We start from the raw sequence: 12293 nt of genomic DNA, 5'->3' as shown, positions 1-12293 counted from the left end.
GACATACAGGATGGCCTGTAAGTATGAGAGTGAGGTACAGTTAACTTACTTCACAGAGATCTGACTGCAATGTAGCAGCGCAGGGCAGACTCAGCAGTTTTTTGGGCGGAGAGGTTGAGGGGAGAGAAAGGTGAAAATGGGCCTAGGTAGTACTATAATACTAGCGTTTCTTAAAGGAGAAAATAAAATGTGTACACACAGCACAAGGTTCCTATAAACTATTACTAATTCCTCTTCAAACAACCCATTACTTTATATGCAGGAAGATCCACATGCTCAGATCCATCATGCACAGCACCACAAGATCCAATCATACATTTGAAATCCTGCATTTGTGAGCACTCCGTCATATCCCTGTTGTTGCAATTTTTTGTAATTTACAATTGAGATGGCCCATGTAAACATCTAGAATGGCATTTTCCTATGTAAATAGTGGTCTGTCACCATGTAATTGCAGGTTCCAGCCACTAGATAGCACTGTGACTCAAGTCCCAGCCCTTTCCTAACTCCATCGGTGATTTTGTTTTAACCAATTTTGTCCTCTGTGCAAGTTGAGTTTTATCTTAAGCATTTTATCAGTTTTTAACCCTTAACCTGGTTTCAACCATTAGTCCTTAAAGCCCCGCTGCAGTTACCTCACTTCAACGATGGGCCTCCAGAACCTCGACCACACTCACAAACAACCAGGCTGCAGTGCGCCATTAAAAAATAAAATACATGCCTGTGGTACAAGCATCAGATCTCCAGAGAAAAACCATACAAATTCCAAAGCACAGGACCCATCCACATTCAGGCACAGACGTACCATGCATTATAGGACATATCTAATGTTTAAACACAGACCTACACACTACGAGATATCCCTACTTTTTTAAATTTATTCTTTCACGGGGTGTGGGCATCGCTGGCTAGGCCAACATTTATTGCCCGTATTGCCCATCCCTAATTGCTCTTGAGAAAGTGGTGGTGACCTGCCATTAAGAGGAAAGGAAAGGCATTGACAGCTAGAGTTGCTGATAACTGAAGACATAGATTGAAATGAAACAGAAAAAGGAGGCTTTTAAATGTCAGGTTCGCAACCTCGAGTAACTCACCTCCTGACTCCCCAATGCCTGTCCACCATTTACAAGGCACAAGTCAGGAATGTAATGGAATACTCTCCACTTGCCTGGAGGAATGTAGCTCCAACAACACTCAAGAAGCTTGACACCATCCAGGACAAAGCAGCCCGCTTGATTGGCACCACGCCCACAAACAATCACTACCCTCCACCACCGACGCACAATAGCAGTAGTGTGTACCATCTGCAAGATGTACTGCAGGAACTCACCAAGGCTCCTTAGATAGCACCTTCCACACCCACGACCACTACCATCTAGAAGGACAAAGACAGCAGACACATGGGAACACCACCACCTGCAAGTTCCCCCCCAAGCCACTCACCAACCTGACTTGGAAATATATTGCTGTTCCTTCGCTGTTGCTGGGTCAAAATCGTGGAACTCCCTTCCTAACAGCACTGTGGGTGTCCTACACCACATTGTCTGCAATGGTTCAAGAAGGCAGCTCACCACCACCTTCTTGAGGGCAACTGGGAGTGGGCAATAAATGTTGACCTAGCCAGCGACACACACATCCCATGAAAGAATATTCTTTAAAATTCAGCATGGAGCCAAGCTGAATTTAGAAAGTAGAGAGGAGAATTGAAGAAGCAAGAGGCAAAGAAAAAGCATGAAATAGATTAGCAGGTAACGGTAAAAAGGCATTTAAAGGAAAGGCTAGGACTGTTGAGGGGCCTTATGGAGGCAGAGGACATGACCAAGGATCTAAATGAGTACTATGCATCTGGCTTTACTAAATAGGATGCTGCAAATATCACAGTCCTGAGATAGTTGCGATATTGAATAAGGTAAAATAAATAAAGAGGGGCTACATAAAAGGTTGGCAGTTCTAAAGTCACCCAATCTGGATGGGGTCCATACTAGTTTCTAAGGGAGGTTTTTTAAAAATTCGTTCTTGGGATGTGACTGTCGCTGACAAGACCCACATTTATTGCCCATCCTGAAAAGCCCTTGAGGAGGTGGTGGTGAGCTGCCCTCTTGAACCACTGCAATTCTTATGGTGTAGGTACACCCACAGCATTTTGTGGTGGTTTAATACAATTGAGTGGCTTGTTAGGCCATTTCAGAGGACAGTTAAGAATCAACCACATTGCTGTGGGTCTGGAGTAAGGGTGGAAATTGCAGAAACTTCGGCCGCAATCTTTCATAGGTATGTGTGTAGCGCTAGAGGATTGCAAATATTACACCCCTGTTTAAAAAAGAGGAAAGGGATAAATCCAACAACTAGAGAACAGTCAGTCTAATATTGGTGGCGGGAGACCATTTAGAGACACAATTCCAGTGCAAAATTAATTAGGATTTTAAAAGTATGGGATAATAAATGAAAGCCAGTATGGGTTTGTTAAAGGCAAATTATGGTTAATGAATTCAGTTGTGTTTATTGACGAAGTAATGGAGGAGGATTGATGAGGATAATACGTTTGTCTGTGGACTATCAAAAGACATTTGATAAAGCTCCACATAATAATCTTGTTAGTAAAATTGAAGCACATGATATTCAAGGGTCAATAGTTATGTGAATAAGAAATTGACAAAAGCGTTAGTAATGTTGAATGGTTGGAAGCGTACAGTGATGTCCTCCAGGGGGTGTTGTTAGGACCACAGCTCTATATAAATAAATGAACTGTACTTGGACATAAAGGGGATAATTTCAAATTTTGCAAATAACATGAAACTCAGAAACACAGTTGGCAGTGAGAAAGGTAGTAGGAGACTTCAGGAGGACACACAGGCAGGCTAGGTAGATGAGAAATTGGAAGGGGTCCAGGATGGATCTTTGGGGTCATCAGAGGTAGCGTTGCAGGAGTGGGAAAAGACGACATTGCAAGGTGTTTCTCTGGCTATGATTAGATAGATAAGAATGGAACCAAACATGTACAGTCCCATCAGCTGGGCGACAGTGGAAAGGCATTGGAGGAGGATGGTGTGGTCAACCATGTCAAAGGTTGCAGACAGGTCTAAAAGGACAAGGAAGGATAAATTATCCTTGTCACAGTCACATAGATACCACTTATGACTTTGGTAAGAGCCTTTGATAAGAAGCTTGATTGGAAAGACTCAAACATGGATTTCTGGTGAAGAGTATGGATGAAATAAACTACAAGGGCATATTGCTTCAACTACAGACAGAAATCAATGCAACAGATACTCAACATAGCAAATATTAGACACATCATAGAAAGATACTAAGAAACAGCAGATACACACTACAACGTAATGCCAAGACCAATAAATAAAACAAAACTTTACATGATCACATTAAGCAACAAAAACTGATATCATCATTGAATAAAAGCAGACACATGCATCACACAGCAACACACATGGGCTTCAGACAAATTAACACAAAATACCAGTAGCTTAACTAGGTCAGCCACATTAACACAATGGTTTCAAGAACATGGCAGATATGGAAATATTCCTCACATCACTTCATGTCTCCTCAAAGACACTTCACCAGCTGCAACACTCAAATTAAGAGTCTGATGTAATATTCATAACCTGCTTGGATGGGTGCAGCTGCAACACCACTTGGGAAGCTCTCACAATCCGCAACAGAGCTGTTCACTGGGCTGGGACTTGGGTTAATAACCACCCCTCTATTACTGGTGTACTGTGCCTGCAGGATGCATAAGGTAACTCACTAATGTTAATGTGACAGCATCTCTCTTCTTTGTCACTTTTACCACCAAAAAAAAACAACAGTAGAAAAGGTCATTGGAACATCAACTCCAAGTCACGTAGCATCCTGCCTTGGGCATTCATTGCCATCTCTTCATCGGCACTGGGTCAATATCTTGAATACCTTACTGAGCACCATCATGAAGCACATCAGCTGTTCAAGAAAGTCCATTCAAGAGTCAGGGTTCGCAGCACAAAATTGCCCATTAAGGGCCATAACGGCTGCTTGGTGTCAGTAGTTAAAAAAATTCACACTAGTTCAGTCCAGGGTTACTGTGAGAATAGGCAAGAACATAAGGAGCTACAAATTTTACCTGGCCAGTGTTGTGCCAAATGACTTGACACTGGGTTACAAAAGCTGAAAAAAAAAATTCTGTCTGACTGCACCAGATTGCTCAGTTTGATGAGCACAAAATAATTCATCCCAAAAAAAATCATGAACTCTTGGGCATACGGTGTAAAATTTGCAATGTCACTAAATCAGCAGAGCTTTCCTTTTGATGACTCTAGTAAAATGTTAAATAATTTATTTTGCTACAACCACTAGAAAAGGTGAATTTTGCTACATTAAACATGTCTACAACATAAAAGAGAAAACTCTTAGAATTTAGATATTCCAAACCTCTATCAATTTGAAGTTAAGCTATATACTCTTTGAGATGTTAAAACTCCACTAGTCATCGAGATGGTCGTATGGCTGATATGTTGGGGCACCAATATCCGGTGTTGTGGCAGTGCAGCCACAACCTTCAAACCACAGGACACCTCGTGGCCAATCTCAGCTATGCTGCTATGTCAAGAGGCATGTACCCAAACCCTGAGGTGATATCGCACATGAACTTCTAGTGCCTGGCTTGGAATCCTAGAATTGAACCACAGTGTCTTGGGATGGGAAGGAGTGGGTTTGGGGGTGGGGGGAGAAACCAAAAAAAATTAAATTTAAATTTTCATCAGCCAGTTTAATTCATGTCAAATGCATTTTTTAAAAAATCACCTGTATGCCCATAGCATGGTTTGGGAAAAATATGGAGTAGGTGATGGTAATTCTGTGTTAAATTTAGATGTTAGAAAAATGTTACTTAGCATCTGAAAACCCCCAAGATTTCTAGAAATCTATAGTTTGCAGAATTTATTAGCTGGTGCTGCATTTGCTTGTGGTTGAAACATAAAAGGTGCATCTGGGCCTAAATTAGGCAAAAAAAATTAACACGACAGTTTTTTGTTCCTCCTTAATTTAATGACATATCTAAGATTGAAATAATTCATATAAGACTTTTTTGTAAACATATTCATCAATTGTGAAATCAGAATTCCATTGTCTCTACCGGACAGGTTGACTATGAAGCTGTCACAGCACACCGGCAGAGTCTCTGTTTATTCACTCACAGGCTTGCTGATGTCTTTAATTTGGCTGCTTTTGGGGTCCCTCATAAACTAAATGTTCTTGACAGCCTGTCACCTCCCTGGACTACTCAGATGGCAGCATGTATAGAACACCAAACTGAACTGCAAATGTTGAAAATCACCATGTGGTCTGTGCACCATTCCCAATCTGCAATTATTGTAATGTTGTTGGTCTTCATTGAATCATAGAAACTTATGGCACAGAAGGAAGCCATTCGGTCCATCATGTGTACGCCAGTCAAAATAGCAGCTCTCCAGCCTAATCCACATTCCAGCTCTTGGTCTATTGCTTTGTAGGTTACTGCCCTTTAAGTGTATATCCAGCTACTTTTTAAATGTGATGAAGGTTTCTGTCCCTACCACCCTTTCAGGTAGTAAGGTCCAGAACCCCCAAGCTCTAGGTGAAAAATGCTTTCTTCAATTTCCCCTCAAACTCTTCTTACTTTAAATCGATGCTTCTTGGTTATTGACTTCTCTGCTAGCAGAAATAGACTTTTCCTATTTGTTCTATCTAGGCCCCTCAATTAAACGTCTCCTCTGTTCCAAAGAAAACAACCTCAGCCTATCCAATCTTTTCTCACAGCTAAAATTCTCCATTGCAAAGTCCCTAATTGAAAGATGAGGTGCTGGTCCTCAAGCCTGAGATTTACAACCTTCTGAATTCAACATCGAGTTCAACAGTTTCAGACTGTAACCCCATTTTGTTTCCTTTTCTTTGCATGTTTTGGCTTTTCTCTTATTTTCACTATCTGACACAGCACATCTCCTCTAGGCACACTCTGTTTCTTTTCTTGTCCCATCACCATTCCCATTGATCCTGTAAGGCTAACTCTTCTGTTATTCAACCTCTCCTGCCTTCTAGTCTACTACAGACCTTCCTTTTGTCCTTGTCCCACCCACCCACCCCTTGCTCAAAACCTATTACATCTCTAACTTTTCCCAGTTCTGATGAAAGATCCTTGACCTGAAACACTAACTCCGTTTCTCTCTCCACAGATGCTGCCAGACCTGCTGAGTTTTTCCAGCAATTTTTGTTTTTGTTCCAGAATAACCTCCCTGCTCATATAGTCTTTGCCTCAGCTGATAAGGGAAAGTGCCCCGTATGCCTTAGCCATCTTATCTATCAATTCCATCACATTTCAGCAAGGCTGACTAATGTATTGATATCTTCCTGCAGTTTACAGCTTTCTTCCTCATTATCAATCACATGGTCAATTTTTGTATCATCTGCAAATTTCTTAATCATGCCCCATTTATCTAAATCATCATTATATACCACAAAAAGCAAGGAAAGCTAGTACTGAGCCCTTTGGAACTCAATGAGAAACAGTCTTCAGGTTTCTAAAGAACACAAAAACACAAGAAATAGGAGGAGTAAACCATGTGGCCTGTCGAGCCTGCTCCGCCATTCAATATTACCATCTTGGGCTTCAACTCCATTTTCCCGCCCACTCCCCATATTCCTTAATTCCCTGAGAGGCTAAAAATCTGTCTATCCCAGCTTTAAATGTATTCAGCAAGGTGCTTCTCTTTCCACTGTTAATATGGCAATCTATCTTCCTGTGGAGCTAATGCCAATGGGATTCTTTCTGACCTTGAGCTATTGGGGATGGGTGGGGGAATCAGCTAGGGTTCCCAAGCATCTCTGCTATTGTGCAACCGCCACCGAAAAATGGGTTAAAACAAAATGGGGCTCTGATCTCATGCACTGCCAAGTTAAATATCTTGCCAATTCTCCTCATCTAAGTTTACAGATGAAGAATCTCATTTCACTAAGGTAATTGATGGCTGTTGGTGCACAAGTGTCAGCACCTTGAGCTTTAGAAAGCTTGAAAATAAAAATAAATGTTTAAATGGAAGAAGAAACAGAACTTCTCAGATGCATTTTTAACAATGAAGATCCATCAGAGGAAATATGATGCCAAGAAAGTCCATGGGTGAAGGACACTAATGGTGTAGTCAAATAAAGTGCTTTTTGACTGTTGAACATAAGAATATTTTTTTAAAAATCAAGATAGATCTGAATTTGCCTCACTGAAGGGCATCAATAAGATTTAGTAATTCAACCATTTTGCTGCAGGAAGAAAGTAAGGATGTGTTCACTCAGCACAAAATGTTTGAAACAAGTTGATGAACTGAAGGTTAAGAACATTTGAAATAGGAGGAGTAGGCCATTTGGCCCCTCAAACCAGCTCTGCCAGTCATTAAGATCATGTCTGATCTGATGGGCCTTAACTCCGCTTTCCCATCCCCCATAGCCCTCAACATCCTTGTCAATCAAAAATCTGTCTAACTCAGCGTTGAATATAATTAATGATCCAGCCTCCACTGCTCTCTGGGGGATGGAATTCCAAACACTAACGAGCCTCACAGTAGAAATTCCTTCTCATCTCCATCTTAAATGGGAGATACCCATTTTGAAACTGTGCACCCTAGTTCTAGATTCCCCAATGAGGGGAAACATACTCTCAGCATCCTGTCAAGCCCCCTCAGGGTCTTATATATTTCAAAAGATCACCTCTCATTCTTCTAAACTCCAATGTGTATAGGCTCAATCTGCTTAACCTTTCCTCATAAGACAACCCCTTCATTGAGTTGAGTTGCCAGAAAAAAAGTTGATATGGCTGGATAATGGGGTGAGATAATTAATTTTTAAAAATGGAGGAAGAGAAGGGAGCCCTGGAAAATCATTAATTTATATGGCAAAAGACTCAGAGGAAAATCTACTGACTGCAGTAATTTGAGACAAAACTGAATAGCCAGGGACATTGCTATGGTAGGAGAATGCACAATGATAATTTGTTTAGAAGTATAGCACCAGACTTGACAAAGGCTTCAGAAATATCCATGGTCTTTATAAATGATTCTCCAAACTGTTAGAGGGGACAGCTCCAGGGTGCATATCATCAGAAGGATGATCAATAGTGAAAACAAATTGGTGGTCACAGGTCAGGCCACATCCTGCAAAGTGATGGTGGATTCAGAGCTAGTAGCAATTATTATTAACACTGAAAAATACAGACATAAGGGCAATATGGTGGTAGTTGAAAAGGTAAAAGGTCAACAACAATGTGCATTTATATAGAGCCTGCAAAGTAGCAAAACATCCCAAGATGCTCACAGGAGCATTATCAAATAAAATTTAATACTAAGACATATAAGGAGATATTAGAACATGCAATGAATACTATGGTCAAAGAGGTAGGTTTTAAGCAGAGTTTTAAAGGAAGAAAGAGTGTTAGAGAGACAGAAAGGTTTATGGAAGGGTTTCCAGCAGTTAGGGCCCAGGCAGCTGGAGGCGTCACCACTAGTGGTGCAGCAATGAAATTCAAGAATTGCAAGAGGCCGAAACTGGAGGAGCACAGTGATCACAGAGGATTGTAAGGCTAGAGGAGGTTACAGAGATAAGAAGAGGACAGATTTGAAAACAAGAATAAGAATTTCAAAACTGTGTTGCTGCTGACTAGAAGCCAATATAGGTCAACGAGCATAAAGGTGATGGATGAATGGGACTTGCAAAGTATTAGGATATTGGCAGCATATCTTTGGGTGAACTCAAATTTATGAAGCGTGCAAGGTGGGAAGCTAGTTATAACATTTAATGTTGTATTTTTCACTTCTCAATCACGGTCCATATTGCTGTTCCATTCTCTCTATTAAATCATGCTGTAGCCTCTATTCTAATGAAAATAGCGGATCTTAGCTGAGGTAACAGCAGGCTGCTAAAATAGTCCTTGGAGTTTCAGAACAGGGTGGGAAAGGGAAAGAAAATATCAACTGATATTCAGGTCCTATATGGAAACAGGGAGAGAGAGAGCAGGTTGGCTTGGATGTGATGTTTTCGCGGATAGAATGGACCATCAACATTCATCGTCAAGGTTCACATATAAACATTGGCTACATAGACAAGTTATGGGAGCACAACCAATGTCTTTGGAACTGTAGCCCCAGACATGGCCCAAGAAGGGGAGAAATATAGCCATGGGACCACCACTGCAGATTTGATTACTGTGAATGTGTTATTTGTTCTCAGATATAGGTCATTGGAAATGTCATCCTCAGTGGCCCAGCCAATCTAGGTGTCATTAATAACCTGCCATTGGCTTGTAGGTTAACCCCTGAATAACACAAATGAGCCAGTAGTTTGTTTTTCTTAAAATGGCCATTCTTTTCTGGAATCAGGCTACAAATGACTGGACCTATTGAATTTGTTTTTGTAATCCATCATGGTGGGATTTACACACTCAACTTTTGAGTTGTCAGTCCTGTACCATAACCACCACACACCCAATTCTGACCATTATTGAATAAAACAGCTCCCATTTGTGTATTTTTCGGACACACATTAAACAATAAAATGGATATACAAACTGATGCCCTTGAACTTCAGATTTCTGAACACTTTAATGTTTGCTCTAATAGTTCATAACATTGAAAATCCTTTAATGACATTAGAGTCTTGTGGGTACACCCAAGGATCTTCTGTTAATTTCAGATTCCAAATTTCACATACTAAGTTTTAAAACCACTATTTACAGTAATGACACTGATAGAACATATTTAAATCCTGCAACTCTCATCCAATTGGTAACTTTTTCTTGTTCATAAATATTACATCAACTCATCTTTTGAGTTAAGACATTAAACTGAGGTTCTTGCTAAAATGGGCATAAAAATTCATGTTTGAAGAGGAGAATTCACCTGGTACGCTGGCCGATGTTCCTCCCTTAATCAACATCATTATAAACAGAGTCTGAGAGACTCTGGGTGTGCAAATTAGTTTCTACATGTGCCAATGGCTGCACTTCCAAAGTAATCCATTATAACCTGCCATTGGCTTGTAGGTTCACCTCCTGAATAACGCAAATGAGCAGATTTATTGAATTTGTTTTTGCAACATTCTATGGTGGGATTTACAAAGTGTTTTGAGATGTCTTGGGGATGAAATGCTTTGGTGGGTATCTGCTGAAACAAAGGAAACTGGCAACTGACAGAAGAACAATAAAGCCTCTCTATATAACAGTCAGCTGCAGGGCTGTATGGTGCCTGAGGCTGTGCATGAACAGAACATGATTGCAGCATAAAGTGAATATGATAGATAGTACAATGGAGTGGGAGAGATGTGCTAAAACCAATAGGAAATCCTGCTCTATATTATCTTCAGGGCAAATCTGTGATGTGACAATTTCACCTAATTTTAAACTTTCATTAGTGCTGGGAACCTGTACCACCCAACACTCACACATACGACTATTAATATCGGGACTCGTATTTAACTTTCCAATTACCAACGTGAAAATTGAAAACACTGCTTTCAGAGCTCCACCTACCTCTGCTGAATTGGAAACAAGTCACACTTTGCATACTTGTGAGAACTGTTTCTCAAAGTCTTTTTTTTACTTTGCGCAATGTGGTAAATCATTAGATGTAGGCAAACACCGGTATAAGTTATTTTAAGGCACAAATTTCAATCAGCTTACTTCAGGTAGGATTAGCCCAGGTTAATGTGGGCAGACAAATTTAAAGATATACATACGTGGCGGATACAAGTGCAAGAAGTAATGGCATTTAAGTCATTGCAATAAGGATTGGCATGAAGACTGAGAGAGAGAGAGAAGCCAGGAAATTATGAACCTGCTAGTCTAACATCTGTTGTGAGGAAATTATTGGAATCTATAACTAAGGACAAAGTGACTGGGCACAAAGAAAAATTTAGCTGATCAGAGAGAGCCAACATGGATTTGTAAAGGATAGGCTATGTCTACTGAACAATTTTAATATTTTGAGGAAATAACTCAGGCAGGGGAATGTCTATGGATGCTGTTTCTATGGTCATCCAGTAGGATAACTAATAAGATTCCACATGGAAAACTGTTAGCTAAAGTTAAAACTCATATAATTGAAGGCAAAGTATTGACTTGCTTAGGTAGTTGGTTAGAAGACAGAGAAAAGAAAGGTAGGGATAACGGATATGTAAATGAATCATATGGAAGTGACTGGCAGTGTCCCACATGGATCTCTGTTGGTGCCTCAACTATTCACTACATGCATTAGTGACTTAGATGACACAACTGAGAGTCTTTTTTCCAAGATAAAATCAAAATACTGCGCATGCTGGAAATCTGTAACAAAAACAGAAATTGCTGGAAAAACTCAGCAGCTCTAACAGCATCTGTGGAGAGAAAAACAGAGTTAACGTTTTGAGTCTGTATGATCTTCAAACAGAGTTAACATTTCGAGTTCGTATGACTCTTCATACAGACTTGAAATGTTAACTCTGAAGATCATACAGATTCAAAACGTTAACTCTGTTTTTCTCTCCACAGATGCTGTTAGGCCTGCTGAACTTTTCCAGCATTTTCTGTTTTTGTTTCAATCTTTTTTCCAAGTTTGCTGATGACACAAAGGTTGATGCACAGTAAGTAATGCAGTAAGAGTGGTTGAAAGAGGACATGGAGGTAGTAACCACCACCAAGAAGAGTGGGCAAAAAGAGGACCCAGCAGAAGTCAGCAGCACTGAGAAGAATTGGAAAAAAAGGACCTGGAGGCAGTCAGCAGCACCTAGAAGAGCAGACAAAAAGAGGATCTGGAGGCAATCAGCAGCACCTAGAACAGCGGGTGAAGAGAGGGCCCAGAGGCGGTCAGCAGCCTTGGTCAGAAGAGCTGTCCAATCCAGTCCAGCCTGTAGCTCCAGGGCAGAGCAGCCACATTGAGAAAAATCAAATGTGACTTCACAGGAAAACAGATAAGTGGTTGGTTGGTGAATATTTTGCTATTTATCTTCAAAACTTCTTCATTTTATTAGTTGTAGTAAGGTTTACTAGCATTGCTGAAAAATGACACACATCGAAGCTTTTCATCTTGCACTCATTAGGACAATCATAAGAATACCAATATAAGGGGAAACAACAATTTATACTGTGTGAGAGGAGAGTGCTGATTAGTTGGCGAGTGGCCTCTGATTGATGGAGGCATTGCCATGCAGAATGCACCAGTGATGGTGACTGACAGTTAACTGCCAAACATTGTTTGAAATTTAAACCAGGCAGCTTGACTGTGATTGGTCAAGGCATTGCCCAGAGGAAT

General features: G+C 40.5%; 1 protein-coding gene across 19 annotated transcripts in view; it reads right to left on the bottom strand.

Moving 5' to 3' along the window:
• The window catches only part of eps15l1a (epidermal growth factor receptor pathway substrate 15-like 1a), a 389837-nt gene that overhangs the window by 113787 nt on the left and 263757 nt on the right, over window positions 1–12293 (bottom strand). Inside the window, exon 24 of one of the 19 annotated variants that reach the window (XR_013578464.1) lies at window positions 9909–10060. The exons of the other annotated variants lie outside the window; for them this stretch is intronic. The gene's annotated coding sequence lies outside the window, so the exon portion shown is untranslated. The remainder of the gene's footprint in view (window positions 1–9908; window positions 10061–12293) is intronic. 19 annotated transcript variants of the gene reach the window in all.

The sequence above is a fragment of the Cetorhinus maximus genome, chromosome 13 (assembly GCF_964194155.1).
Source record: "Cetorhinus maximus chromosome 13, sCetMax3.hap1.1, whole genome shotgun sequence".
Lineage (NCBI taxonomy): Eukaryota > Metazoa > Chordata > Chondrichthyes > Lamniformes > Cetorhinidae > Cetorhinus > Cetorhinus maximus.
Note: the sequence above shows the minus strand (reverse complement) of the source record. Positions and strands in the feature narration are given on the sequence as shown.